This window comes from Onychomys torridus, chromosome 3, assembly GCF_903995425.1.
Source record: "Onychomys torridus chromosome 3, mOncTor1.1, whole genome shotgun sequence".
NCBI classification, from domain to species: domain Eukaryota; kingdom Metazoa; phylum Chordata; class Mammalia; order Rodentia; family Cricetidae; genus Onychomys; species Onychomys torridus.
The window spans coordinates 49,315,097-49,329,312 of NC_050445.1; positions in this window are offsets into that span (position 1 = coordinate 49,315,097).

Here is a 14,216-nt window from a genome sequence, read left to right on the forward strand (position 1 = left end):
TAAGAAGGGCTAACAGTGTGGACTGATGATCCCTCTCTGGACATACACATTCCAGGACTTTGGAGAACAACCTCGGGAAAGGCTTCCTCTAGAATAATATATCTTCCTTAGCCACTTTCAAGAACTAACAATGATAACAGTTCACATGCTACTCATCTGACAAGATAAATCCCACAAGGAGATACCACTTAGGTCAGGTGGACATTAAGTAATAACTTTACACAATTTAGCTTGGACCCTCCCTTTTTATACTGGGACTTCCAGGGCATGGAACAGAGAAAAGAAGAGAATGGAAGAACTAGATGGGTAAGAACTTGAGAGGAACAAACTGAGACAGGGAAGAATTAGGTTGAAGGGCTAGAAGAGAGTACCAGAGGAACAAGATGGAAGATGAGGAAGAGCCAGATGGGGAAGAACAAGATGAAGAAGAACAAGATGAGAGAGAAGGAAATGGGAGAGGAGCTGATATAGGAAAGAACAAGATGGATGAGAACTAGAAGGGACAGAACTAGATGAAGGAATGAAGATAGAACCTAGAGGGGACAGTAGTTAAATGTAGAGAGAAATCAACCAAGAAAGGAGCTAGACATGAGAGCAGAATAGAAGCTGTATAGAGAGAAAACTATCACAAAATAATAAAGTGTATGAACTAAGAAGTTTCATGTACATAGACTCATTTCTTTTCATCAGAGATTAATTATCAGCTAATTGTAGATTCTTCCAGGACCTTGGGAAGGGACTATCAAGGGGCTGGACCCCCATAATTTCCAATACCGACAGTTATGTATCTTGATCTGTTTGAGGGGCCCCTGGTAGTGGAAATAGGACCTATCCCTGGTTCATGAGTTGTCTTTTTGGAGCCCATTATCTATGGTGGGACACTTTGCATGACCTTGATGCCGGGAGAGGGGCTTGGACCTCCGTCAACTGAATGTATCAGGCATTGCTGACTCCCTGTGGGAGACCTTACCTTTTTGGAGGAGAAAGTTGGAAATGGGCTTGTGGGGAGAGGTTAAGGGGAACAGAAGGAGGGATGAGATAGGGTTGATATGTAAAATGAATAAAACGTTTGTTTCTTAATAAAAAAAAATAAGCGTGACACATCATGTTAAAATGTGGCCTGACAATGAAGTTTCAGATATCTGAGAGAAAAACCCATTAAAATTATTAGGAATCTCACATTGCATTAGGTTCAATAAACAACATACAAGTCTACACCTTTTTATATTACCTATACAAATTCTAAGATAAGCTATTTTATCAGAGGAATACATAAAATGTTCCAATTCATAATATAATTTCAACTACTAAGTTAATCATGATCCATAAATTAAATATTTTTTAAGTATAATGAATTTAATTTTATATAAATTCTTATCAACTTAAATTTTACTTCAAAATCCTACCTGACCTTATATCTTATGCATGTGTACATTTGTGAATGGGTTTGAGTATGTGTGTTCAAATGCCATTGTTTCTCTGTATGTGAATTCATGTACAATTCTGCATGTTAAATTAATAAAATAGTGAGATGAATTCATAGATGCAATCTAGGTTGCTACTTGTATTTTAGTTTAAAGTTGGTTTTATATTTAGAGCAAAACTGTATTTTTATCATTCATTGTAATTTAGATTCAAACTGAAAGCAAAATTACTTGTGATTTATATCATTTGACAAATGATAAAATTTTAAAAAACATGTATAGGTCAAACTCAGAAAGGTACTCCCTAGTAAATGGAAGAGTAATAAATTTTATATCTTGACAATAAGTTTCTACCATAAGCTTAGGAACTTACAAAATGGCAACTTGCAATGTTGCTACTAGGAGATAACTTAGAAGTAATTCATCCAAACTCACACAGTACTATATTAGCACAGGATTCCCAGCTGGTGAAAACCTGTTTATCATAGAATGTACATATATTACATATGTATCTTTTTTTTCAAACTGGAATTGAATTTTCCTTATTTACAATGTTTTCCTTCCTACAGGCTCTTCATTTTGAGGAGTTTTTTTTTTTTTAATTCCCTCAGTCTTACAATAATTTTTCCTTTTCCTTTATTTTTCCCTATGTTTTAGTTCTTCATCTTTCCTGATAATTACTTCCAGAAAATGTTACGCTTGCTTATACTTTTTGAAATAAGTGTTTCATATTTTTGTCAAGAGAAAACTTGTTTCTGAAGCAGGAATCTATAGAGACAGCCACAGAAAACCATATCTTGTTGAAATGCAGAGAGAAACAATTGTGGAGTGGAAGACACAGTGCCACATCTATGGTATAATTCCTCTGCCTAAGGCTTAGGGGACATCTTTGAAGAGGGAACAGAAAGATTTTAAGAGGCAGCGGACCAGAAAGCCTGCTGAGAGATTGTGTTTCCTAGAAATGAAAAAGAAGCTTCAACCATGATACCACAATAATATGGATGTCTAAATAAGGTATGAACAATGACAACACCAATAGTCATGCTAATATTGAATGGGGAAATTTCAAAGTAAACCACCCCTAGACAAAGAGCCAATCATGGAATGTTGAAAGCAAGATAAATAGTCCTCTCCCATGATAAACCTTCTGCTTGTTTATCCAATACCAAGGGACCAACCCTGAGATTGTAAACATACAAGTACACTAAGTAGATTCAGAAAGTAAAAAATGAAAAATAAAAATGAAATAATAACAAAGCCATGAATTAAGAGTCAAGGGGACAGGCATGTGATAGGTTAGAAGATGGAAAGGAAAGAGGATACTAATGAAATTTTAAAAATAAAAATGAATAAGAATGTATTTCGAGGTACATTGTCCTGTACTATTCGCTGGCGGTCCTGCATCAGTATGTTCTCCCCAGTAACAAGGGATTGCAATATTATCTTTACTGTACCATCATTGTTTGTCAAAATTTTATTTAAGTTCAAACTTCTAAAATATATATTATTTCTTTGTTTTTGTTTCTTAGTGAGTATATGTGGCAGGTGTGTATGAACTTATAAGAAACAGAACAGATCATCAGATTCCCAAAAACTTGATTAATAGATGTTTCGTGTCACCTGATGTGGGTCTTAGGAACCAAACTTGGTTCTTCTGGAAGAACAGCAAGTTATTTTACCCTTTGAACCATCTCTCCTGGTCTATAATTTCAAAAGTCTTAATGATAATTATATGCAACATGCATCTTACTCTGTAAGAGTTTCATATCACATGGAATAAGATCAGTTATTACCAGAGAAAATGGGCTCAAATAATCAGGTATAGAAATGTATAGCTTTGTACATCTATTTTTTTTGCTTTAAGAAAATAATAATGAGAAATATTTATTGTCAAATGAATGCAATAATAGCTTCTCTGAGACATCTTTTTTCCTATGATGTTGATGACTGCATTAGTGAAGGGGTGAGTCCATTTCTGTGTCCCTAAACTGATAGTCAATACCACCTAGATTTTTATGTATCAAGCACATGAAGATATCTTATTTTAGGCAATGTTAATTTCAAGGATCTAGATTACCTGTATGAATCCATAAATTACTTAAATATTTAAATATTTTATGTCTTAGGAGAAATTTATTTGTAAACGTTAATTAACACTCCTATCATAATTGTACATTTGGAAGTCAGAAAGTCAATATTTTTTAGGAGTTTAAATGCTCTGAGAGAAATAATACAATAACATATCATTTAAATTGTGCATTCCCTAATAAAAACTGTAGTCTTCCTAGTTAAAATAGATCAATGTCAGTATATTTTGCTAATGCAACATTAATAATAGAACTTGTACCTAAATATTTCATGTATTAATCATTTTGAAAATTTCATACTACTAAAGAGAGTAAATATGTTAATACACTGTTTTGTATAATTTATCATATTACTGCATGAGTTAACAAAATTATTTATCCTTTTAATATAGTTAAATTAATCAGCCCCATTCCCATGAGATGTGATCACAAATTACCAGGAATAGAAATTTGTATACCTGAGTTAAACTGATATGCCAACATAACTGAATTTAGCTCCTGGTCAATTACACATCAGAGTATAGTATTATGCATATATGAATAGTTCTGAATTTTCTCATGTGATGCCTGTTGCCTTTTCATAACAGCCTATGGGTGAATCTGATTAATTGAACTTAGTGATGTTGGACTACAAAGTTTTTGTTCTATTAGGTAGAAAACCATAACTGCATGAAACTTCCTCTACAGAAACCAAGTAGACTGGAGTCCAGGAGTTAGCATTAAAATAACTTTGTTGTGATGATCCACTTCATCCACAAACACAAGGTATTCTACAAGCATGATCCTAATGAAATTCCTTAGCTATATACCAGAGGAGAAGAATTTTCATAGAGAATTTGTTGAAATGTTGTTTTGGCCAGACATAGAAGAATGGGTACCATCATCACTACCTATCCTGCAGTGGTGCATTCTCTATATTTCCTGATATTTTCTGATGGTCACCAACAATTGGAGTTTTGAAAATCTAAAGGAAGGTTACTTTATTGTGATGTCTTCAGCATAGTCATTTTCTTGTTCTTTTCTCTAGATAGATGATTCTACCAATTGATTTATTAATCACTTAGCTGTTACTTCATTATAACTTACAATGCCATATAAAGACAAAGAAACAAAAAGCAAGCCACATTGACAAGGACAAAGTAAACTTTCAGTAGCTTTAAGAGTCCCATCTGTCTATCTACTTATTGAAACTGAGAAGGGACCATCTGAGGAAAGATATCTACAGCTGTGATTGAAAATGACTGGCTCCTCCTATATGGGATTATGTTCCCACAATTACCAGTACTCTCTTTTATCAAGAATTTGAAACATCTCTGACATTTCAGCTCATGTATCTTGAGATGTTATTTTTCAGCATCTGTCATTTGATTGTCAGAAGCCATGAACCATGGATATAATATAAACTTCTTGGTGGTAGGAGCTAAAGTGTGTTATTTTATTTCCTCTATCTTTGTGTGAAGTTTATTTAATAACATTGGGTAGAATTGTGCCTGGCTCTATTCCAAAACAGAACAATGGTTGTGAGATTATCTCTGTATTACTTTTGTAGAGTGAAAGGGACATGGGAATTTGTAATCATTTGCTTAATTCACTGACTATATATTTATGGGACAGACTGTTTTGCTATTATATTCATATGTCAAAATTATGGAAGAGTATGGACTTTAGCAAAATGATACACATTTTTGTTCCTGAACTTATACTTTTACTCATAAAATCACCTTTGTAAAGGTTTCACACTTTATGCTCTGGATCAACTTGTAGGTTTAGTATCCAGCACAGCATTTCTAAAATGTCAGAGTCAGCTGTTGGCCTCTGTCAGCCTAATCTAATTGTTTGGCCAGGATCCCTTGTCTTTCCTACATCAGTTTTCTTTTCATGGAAAAGTTTAACCATTTTGCAATACTAGACTCAGAGAGCTTGGTGACTTTGAACTGCCATATCCCAAAAGCATATGTAGAGTTCTTTATACCATACAAGACTATTAACTTTTCTCTGATGTTCTTAATTCTCTACAGCAGATATCTTAAACATCAGTTTACCCTTGATAAGTGAAGCTTTCAAGGAATTATTAAATCTTTTATTCTATCCTTTTACTTTGTGTTTCCTAAGCCTTCTAATAGACACTTACATATTGCTGTCCTCTACTGAAATTATATACCTACTTATTGTATTACTCTTATGAGGATATTTCAGTTCACTTTAAAGCAGTATGAAAACATAAACTTGTCTATCTTAATGCAACAATCTTAAAAATGCAAAGGGATATTCTAGGGACATACAAATTAATGTAAAATCATCCAGTGCAGTCACAGGTTTTTAATCTTACAGAGCATCTAGCAATGAGAAGAAATCATAAAACACATTTTAATACTGTCAAACTGTCTAAAGTAGTTTTTGAGTGTTAAAATTATACAGCAAGGTACTTTCTTGAAATGAATTTGGTTCCAAAAGCCAAAGTCTCTTGGGATCCCTGGGTTGTCTGATTCAGAATGCTAGCCTGATCATTTGGAAATTAAAGGTTGAAACAGCTTGGTGATCCATGACATTTGACTACAATGTTACTGCTTTGGGTATCATATAAATTATTAAAATATTTGCTTCCCCAGTGGGATTTCATTCCTTTCATTTTGATTGTAATAAGATCAGTAATCCTCTAAATTTCCTTTTGAGCATAATACAAATCTTCCAAGCAAATGAGAATCAATTATATACCTCTCCTCAGCTCAAAATTTTTGGCCTCTGCCGCAGGTGGTAGAAGTTGGAGATGGCGTTTCTATTTCTGCTGCCTGTTGCTGTCCTTTTTTGTACTAGAACATACTGCTTTAGTTTTTTTTTTTTTAAATCAAGTAAGATCCTCTCCTGTGATAGTTTATACTCTACCCTGTGAGTAAATCTGTTCTTTTTGTATTAATGAGAAAAACACTATTCCAAATCATTTTTTATAAAACAAAGGTGAGCAAGTTTTTCACTTTTAAACATGGTTAATGTTAAAATAAAATAGCTCTGGTTAGTGAGGTATGAGAAGAAATAGGTGTGGTGGTAGTGCATGTCTTTAATCTCAGCACTTGGGAGGCAGAGGCATGTGGGGTTATATGAGTTTGAGACCAGTCTGGTCTACAAAGTGAGTTCTATAGCAGCTAGAGCTGCTACACAGAGAAACTCTTTCTCAGAAAATCAAAAGAAAAAAATAGGAGAGAACAAATAGGTGCAAGTTCACACACGCTCACACTTGCACATACATATACGCACACACACACACACACACACACACACAGAGAGAGAGAGAGAGAGAGAGAGAGAGAGAGAGAGAGAGAGAGATTTTTCTAAAACAGTTTTGAACAATTTGTTCTTTTATACAGCATCCATTCTCCCCAGAAACACATTTTGAATTTACTCTGGTTTCTTCTATGTAATAAAGTCTCTTGAATTCTTTGTTAACTAAGTTTTTCATAGAAGCAATGATATTAAAATGGCTATGAGATATCTTCCTTCTTTCAAAGAGATGAATCAAAATCAAGGCCTTATTTAGTAAGCCTAATAATATTTTGTAATCTCTAAGAATTTGCATAATTCTTTCAAGAGAATAGGAAGAAAAATTTGAGGTGATTATCAGTGTTATGGATATGGAAGAAGAGAACCTTGAAGAAATAGAGGTCAAAAAAGAAATAAAGAGGAAGGAAAGAAGAAAATGAGTTACTTATCATAATTTTTATTTATTAGTATACACATGTTTGTAACACAGTGAAATCTGTGGTGAAACCAATGGAAATTTTGAAATATTTTCTTTTTTCTTTTCTTATTTTGCACTAGCATATTTCGCAGGCAATACAGCATTGTAGATAAAGGGTTTGTAGTTAGCTTGGTGTTTATGTTTCTCCTTTGGTAGCATGCAGAGTTCCTTCCTGGACCAAAGATGCAGAAACATGGCAAACATAGTGGTGAAAGCTCTATATAAGCACCGAGTCAATATCTTCATTTTTTCTTTTATATTATTAAGAAATTTTCTATTCATTTTTATGTACCAACCACAGATCACCCTCTCCTCCCTCCTCCTACCCCTCAGCCTTCCCCCCAACCAACCCTCCATTCCTACCCCCTCCAAGGCAAGGCCTCCCATCAGGATTCAGCAGAACCTAGTACATTCAGTTGAGGTTGGTCCAAGGCCCTCTCCCTGCACTAAGGCTGTGCAAGGTATACTACCATATGCACTGGGCTCCAAAATGTCAGTTCATGCACTAGGGATAGATCCTGATCCCATTGCCAGGAGGCCCCCTAAACAGTTTAAGCTAAACAACTGTCTCTCCTATCCAGAAGGCCTAGTCCAGTCCCATGGGGGCTCCACAGTTCATGAGTTCCCACTAGTTTGGCCTGGTTATCTCTGTATGTTTCCCCATTATGATCTCTATGTCCCTCACTCATAGAATTCCTCCTCTCATTGACTGGATCCATGGAGCTCGGCCAGGCTCCTGGCTATGGATTTCTGCATTTGCTTCCATCATTTACTGGATGAAGGCTGTATGATGATGGTTAGGGTATTCACTGATCTGATTAACAAAGTAGGTCAGTTCAGGCACCCTTTCTACTATTGCCAACAGGCAAAGACACATGCTCAGCTATGTTCATAGCAGCATTATTTCTAATAGTCAGAACCCAGAAACAACCTAGATGCTCCTCAACCAAAGAATGGATAAAGAAAATGACACATATGCACAATGGAGTACTACCCAGCAGTACAAAACAATGACATCATGAAATTTGCAGGCAAATGGATGGAACTAGAAAGTATCATCCTGTGTGAGGTAACCCAGACTCAGAAAGACAAACATGGTATGAACTCACTCATAAGTGGATACTAGATGTAAAGCAAAGCATAATGAGGCTCCAACCCACAGCTCCAGAGAAGCTAGCTAGCAAGGAGGACCCTAAAAGGGATGCATGGATTGTCCTGGGAAGGAGAAATAGATGAGATCTCCATGAGCAAACTGGAGGTGGGAGGGCAATGGAGGGTAGGGGATGGGGGATGAGAACATAAGGGAACAGGCTGGTTGAGCTAAAACAGGGACAGAGTGGGAGAACAAGGAAAGAGATACCATGACAGATGGAGACTTGGGAATAGGGAGAAACAGGGTGCTTGGGAAGTTCTCAGGAACATCTTTATTTTTAATAAGTTGTGTAGATGTTGTCTTTAACCATGGGTCCTTGTTGTCATTTTGTAGAGAGCAACCTATTGTCTTGGAAACCATAAAGGTTGTTTAGGAATTCCCATGGTGCCCCTTTGACCAATATCTCAGTTGGTTGTAGCACAATTCCAATACTGGAATCTTTGTTTGATGACAACAGATGTCCAGCTGGGACTCTCTCTCTCTCCCCTATTATTTGGTAATTTCCTTTAGATCACCTTCATATATATATATGTAGATTTCTACGGTTAGGTTTCTGTGCTAACCTTCATGTGCCCCCCAATTTTAGCTATCTCTCCCTGTGTCCCTTCCCACAACCACTGTTTCATGAGCATCAGGATCAACAATGAATAAATGGGACCTCATGAAACTGAGAAGCTTCTACACCATAAAGGACACTGTCATTTGGACATAGTGGCAGGCTGCTGAATGGGAAAGTTTTTCACCAAATACACATTTAATAGAAGGCTAATATACAAGATGTATGAAGAAAATTCATATCAAGAAAATAAAAACCCAATGTAAAATGGGATATGGATCAATAGAGAAAACTCTAATGGCTCATAAAAGGAATCTTTAAAAGACTTTAACACTCAGAATTAAAAAAAAAAAGCATTAGTTGCTGGTGGCCTTGCTCCATATGGGTTTGAGGACCTGGGATCAATGTGTGGAGTCAGAGCCATGAAGAAATTGTGACCACCTGTTGTTGTCAAGCAAGTGGCCCTTGGATAACCTGGGCTGTCTTTATTTACACAGTTTAAATGGTTGGCATGAACAGTTTTGCAATCAGGTTTACTTCTCAAGTTTCTAAAAATGTTTATAATTGTATATGTAACCGGCTTGTTAAATAAGAAACACAGAACCAATTGCAGAGTTAAAAACCACGAGGTCAGAGCAAGAGCGGAAAACCTTACCCTTCACTGTTTCTGCTGTTCTTCCTCTCCGCAAGAGACCTACTTCTGTGTGTCCTATCTATTTAAAGACTTTCTGTTCTGTTTTCTCATTGGTTGTAAACCCAGCCACATGACCTCCTTGTCACTGCCTCTTTGTACAGACCTCCAGGTCTTCTATGGTTGGTATTGAGATTAAAGGCACGTGTCTGCCATGCTGGCTGTGTCCTAGAACACACAGACATCCACCTAGCTCTGCCTCCCAAGTGCTGGGATTAAAGGCATGCCCCACTACTGCTCAGTTTCTGCTCTGGCTTGCTCTGACCTCAAGGCAACTTTATTGACATACAAATAAAATCACATTTCAATACAAATAAAATATCACTATATATAATAATTGCCAGTTTATTTCTTGTTTATTTCTCTTTCAGTTTTCCAACTCTCCCACCTTTTTGATCTATATCTCTACTGTCAGAAGCATAAGCACTTTTGCAAGCTACAAAGGAACTTCCCTAACTAGGCACACCTATAAGCAGAACAGTGTACTCAGCTGGCAGAATATGTGGTTACAACATCATGCAGGGCAAGAGACAGTTTGCCTCTTGTGGTTAGTATTTACATATGGTAGGTTCTGGGTTCTCACAATCAACTCAAAGATGGATTAATTCACTCTACATTTAGCACTGTTCTATCTCCTCTGGGTTTATACCAAGTTTTTTATTTATCTTATAGACAACATAACCTGGAGACTTACTCTTAATAGTATCTTTTATCCCTTGTCCTTATGTCTATCCCGCTTAAATTCTTAGGGTATTGGCACAGCTATTAGAAATGAGAGAACTGTGGGTTTCTATGGCTTTACTTCATTCTCGGTTCCTAGAATGTTCCCATTAACTCTTCATACCATTTATTCAATTACATTTCTTTAAAACTCTTATGCTTAAAATCATTATTTCCAGAACATTTATGCAAATATGTAATATTAAACTTCATGATATACTACTGTGACTTACTCAGGCCAGCAGTATGTCTAGCATAGTGAAAGCAAAGAGAACACACAGTACACACACCCCAGGGTCAGGCCCAAACTCATGAAACAAATTGCGATAGATCCTTGCCAAATGGGTCAGGGTCTCCAGCATCTTGCCTCAAGGAAAGCCATTCATGCTAGTCTCAGGCCTTATCCAGGGAAGAAGTCACATGGCTCCTTCCACATGTTCTCTCAGCCTTCTGAAGGCAGAAGCAGGAAAATTGTACACTGGGCCACATAGTAAGGACCAGGCTAGCCAGGACTACATACCAAAACCCTACTATAATATATCTATAATGTAGAGAAAGGAAAGAGCTCAAGGAAAGGAAATGATGACAACTGTATGGTTAACCACACAGGAATATATGTATATGCATATGATAAAATAAAGCATAATTTATATGAAAGCATATCAACTATATAATTAAGCATAATACCTTCAGTAATGTAATAATTTTTCATCCACTTATGTATGATTTTATACAACACATATAATTTTAGATTTAGAAATGGTTTCTATATATGTTGAACTGTTACCATTTTTATAAAAATCTATTTTTAAATGTGAAGACTACATATAGTACTATTATGGACCATGTATTACTTTTCTCAACAATATGAGAAATATCTGAGAAAAACAAAAGGAGGAAAAAATCTTTTACAAAATAGATATTCAATGTCATTATTTCTGAGCATCAGCAAGATGACTAACATTTTTCACCTGAAGTGCAGATAGGAATCCCCTGAGGTGACAGAGCAGATAAGGAAAATTGCTGCAGAGTGTGATGGCCCAAGTTGAACCCTGGAAAGAAGAGAATCACCCACAGGCTGTGGCAATCCAGCAACAGTACACATACTGATTCATACATAAACACATGACATAGAACAATTAAATAAAGTGTAATAAATTTAAACTATTTTTATATAAGAATAAATGATCAGTTTAATAGACTCACATCCACCTTCTGCAAGGATATTGTGATACAATGAACTATTTCACTACCTGTGACACTAAACGGAATTTTATTTATTTTTTTTTAACTACCAAAATTTCAATTTTATTTAGAACATTCTGGATTTTTACTGGCATGAGCCTAGCTCCAGAAGCACACCTTGCGTACTGTCTGTGCCTCCTTAGTTGCTCTGAATCCTTCTCCATCTCTATACTCACAGGCCCAGCTCTGGAAGTTCAGCTCATGGGAAAAAAATCTTAAGAGAATATTTAAAAATGAGTGGCTACAAGGATTTCTCCTGTGATCTTAAATTGACTTTCCAAACAGACTCTTGTAGTGACTGATACAGAATTATATCATCAAGCCAGCTGCATAACTGTTCAAATATTACAGGCACTCAAAAATCATCTCTAACGACTTCCTTTTAAAACATGCTATTTCTTCATCTCCTATTTCATAACACAGTGTCCCTACCTCTTTATAGCTCTTTTTCATATACTTATCTGTCTGACCTCAAGGACACAAATTAATCAAGTCTTAACAGGTTCTGTAGTTATGCTCCTTAATGGGCTTTGTACCCCCAGCTTCAGAAATGTCCTCTGATGACATTCCTTTAAGAACTTGCTATTTCTTCTCACTTCAATAACACAAAGTAGATGCCTCTTTTATATCTTGCAAAGGGCTTTTTCCTATACCTATTTTTCCTAGCCTCAAGGACAGAAATTAATCATGTTTTAATGGGATTCAGAACACACATTTCTAACTCATTTATGTAGTTTTGAAGTTTTTCTATCTCCTTACCCCAGGAATTTTGGGGAATAAAAAATGTAGCAATGTTATGTTTTAGAATTGGACAAGTCTTGCATTAGTTCACTGTACCAAATGTCTGAGAGACAGTCAAGCTACATGCAATAATTACAACGAAATGGTAATAAAATAAAATTTTAAATTGCTCTACTTTAAAAATGACTCAGAGTATTTCAGAACTAAGAAATTGGGGGAAAGAACCTCCTTGGAAGATTTTTGTCCTCATCATATGTCCACAAGAATCAAGAATGGAGAGGAAGTTATATATGCTAATGATTAACCTTTTAAGCAACATTTCTAGTCAGCAACTTAGTTACCAATGTCCTGTAGTCACTGTAGGGAGAAAAAGTGATTTATTATTTAATTCCTAAATAACATAAAGAATCCCCCTCCACAGTTGAATCCTAAAAAGTAGAGAAAAGGTGAGGATAATGCAGGCTTGACAACAGGAAAATGAAAGACCACATTGATTTGATACCATACACCCATTTTGGAGATGCTAATACATTAAGTTTAGCATAAAAGTGTTGTGATGAGAGAGATATCAAGCAAGGCTCTTGTAGGATTACTAGAAGTGTTGAAAGAGTAACCATAGAGGAGATCAAGAAAAACTATAATCATCTCATCATTAAAGTAAGAAGTGTTCTTTTTTCTACCAACATTCCCACCATATACTGGTTTATTTACTGTCCATCAACTGAATTGTAGCCAGTAAACTAGTAATGGTTGTGTCACAGGAAAGGAGGAAGAATGACATTTGAGTCTTTCATCCTGTATTTGACTGAAATCAAAAAGAAGGGTGATTCAGTTCAAACTCAAGTTCTGGGTCTAAGTGAGTGAGCTAGGGCTAGATATTTGCATACTTCAGAAACTTAAAGTTTGTTAGTATTATTGCAATGTTCAGGAACGAACAACTACCGCAGAAGGAGCAAATGGCAGATATATATTTCTTTTTCTCATCAGTGTGTATGTGCGTGCATGTGTGTGTGTGAGTGGATGTCTATTACATATGTGTTAGTGCCCTAGACCTAGAATTACAAATGGTTGTAAAGCATCATGTGAGTCTTGTAAACTGAACCAAGCCCTCACAACTGTATTTCTAATATTCTTCCAGAACCTGAGTCCTTAGTAAAATTGTACTATTGCCAAATGATTGGATTCAGCAAAATAAGCACTTGGACCTCCTTACGGTATTCACTATCATTCCTGTTTTTATTCCGCAGCTCTCATTTAATTGCACATTTCAGGAACTGTCTCTGCATTGCCCTGTGTGCTTCTAATAGTATAATAAAAGCAAATCTTGCAATGATTCCTTATGTTATCCTTTTTCCAAGGAAATGGCATCCAAACCACATGCCTTCTGGAAAACTCGAATACTCAAATGCCTAGTAAATCATATTGTCTATTTATATGAACTGTTTCTACATTCTGGTAACAATTTGACTTTTCTCCATTAAAAAAAAAAGAATTTATTTTTAAATCGAGCTTTCTTTATTATCATCCCTCCTTCCCAAATGTTCTTATAAAAGAGAAATTTTATTTCATACTTTTATCATCCAGCCACTAATGTTTAAGAGCTGGTCTAGAATGCTGGCCCTGTCTACAGCAGACATTGGGAAGGAACCAGTGAAAACTCGAATGAACTCATTGCATTACTGGCATTTTTTGTTTGTTTGTTTTTGTTTTTCCAAACAACTAATGCAACAACAGCATTTTTATTTATGATAAAGAAAGCCCACAAACCTGAATGACTGAAATATGTAAACAATGATCAAAGAAGCAAAGAAACGTGCCACACATTGATGGTCATTTATCGTGGTATTTATTAACAATTATAATTGT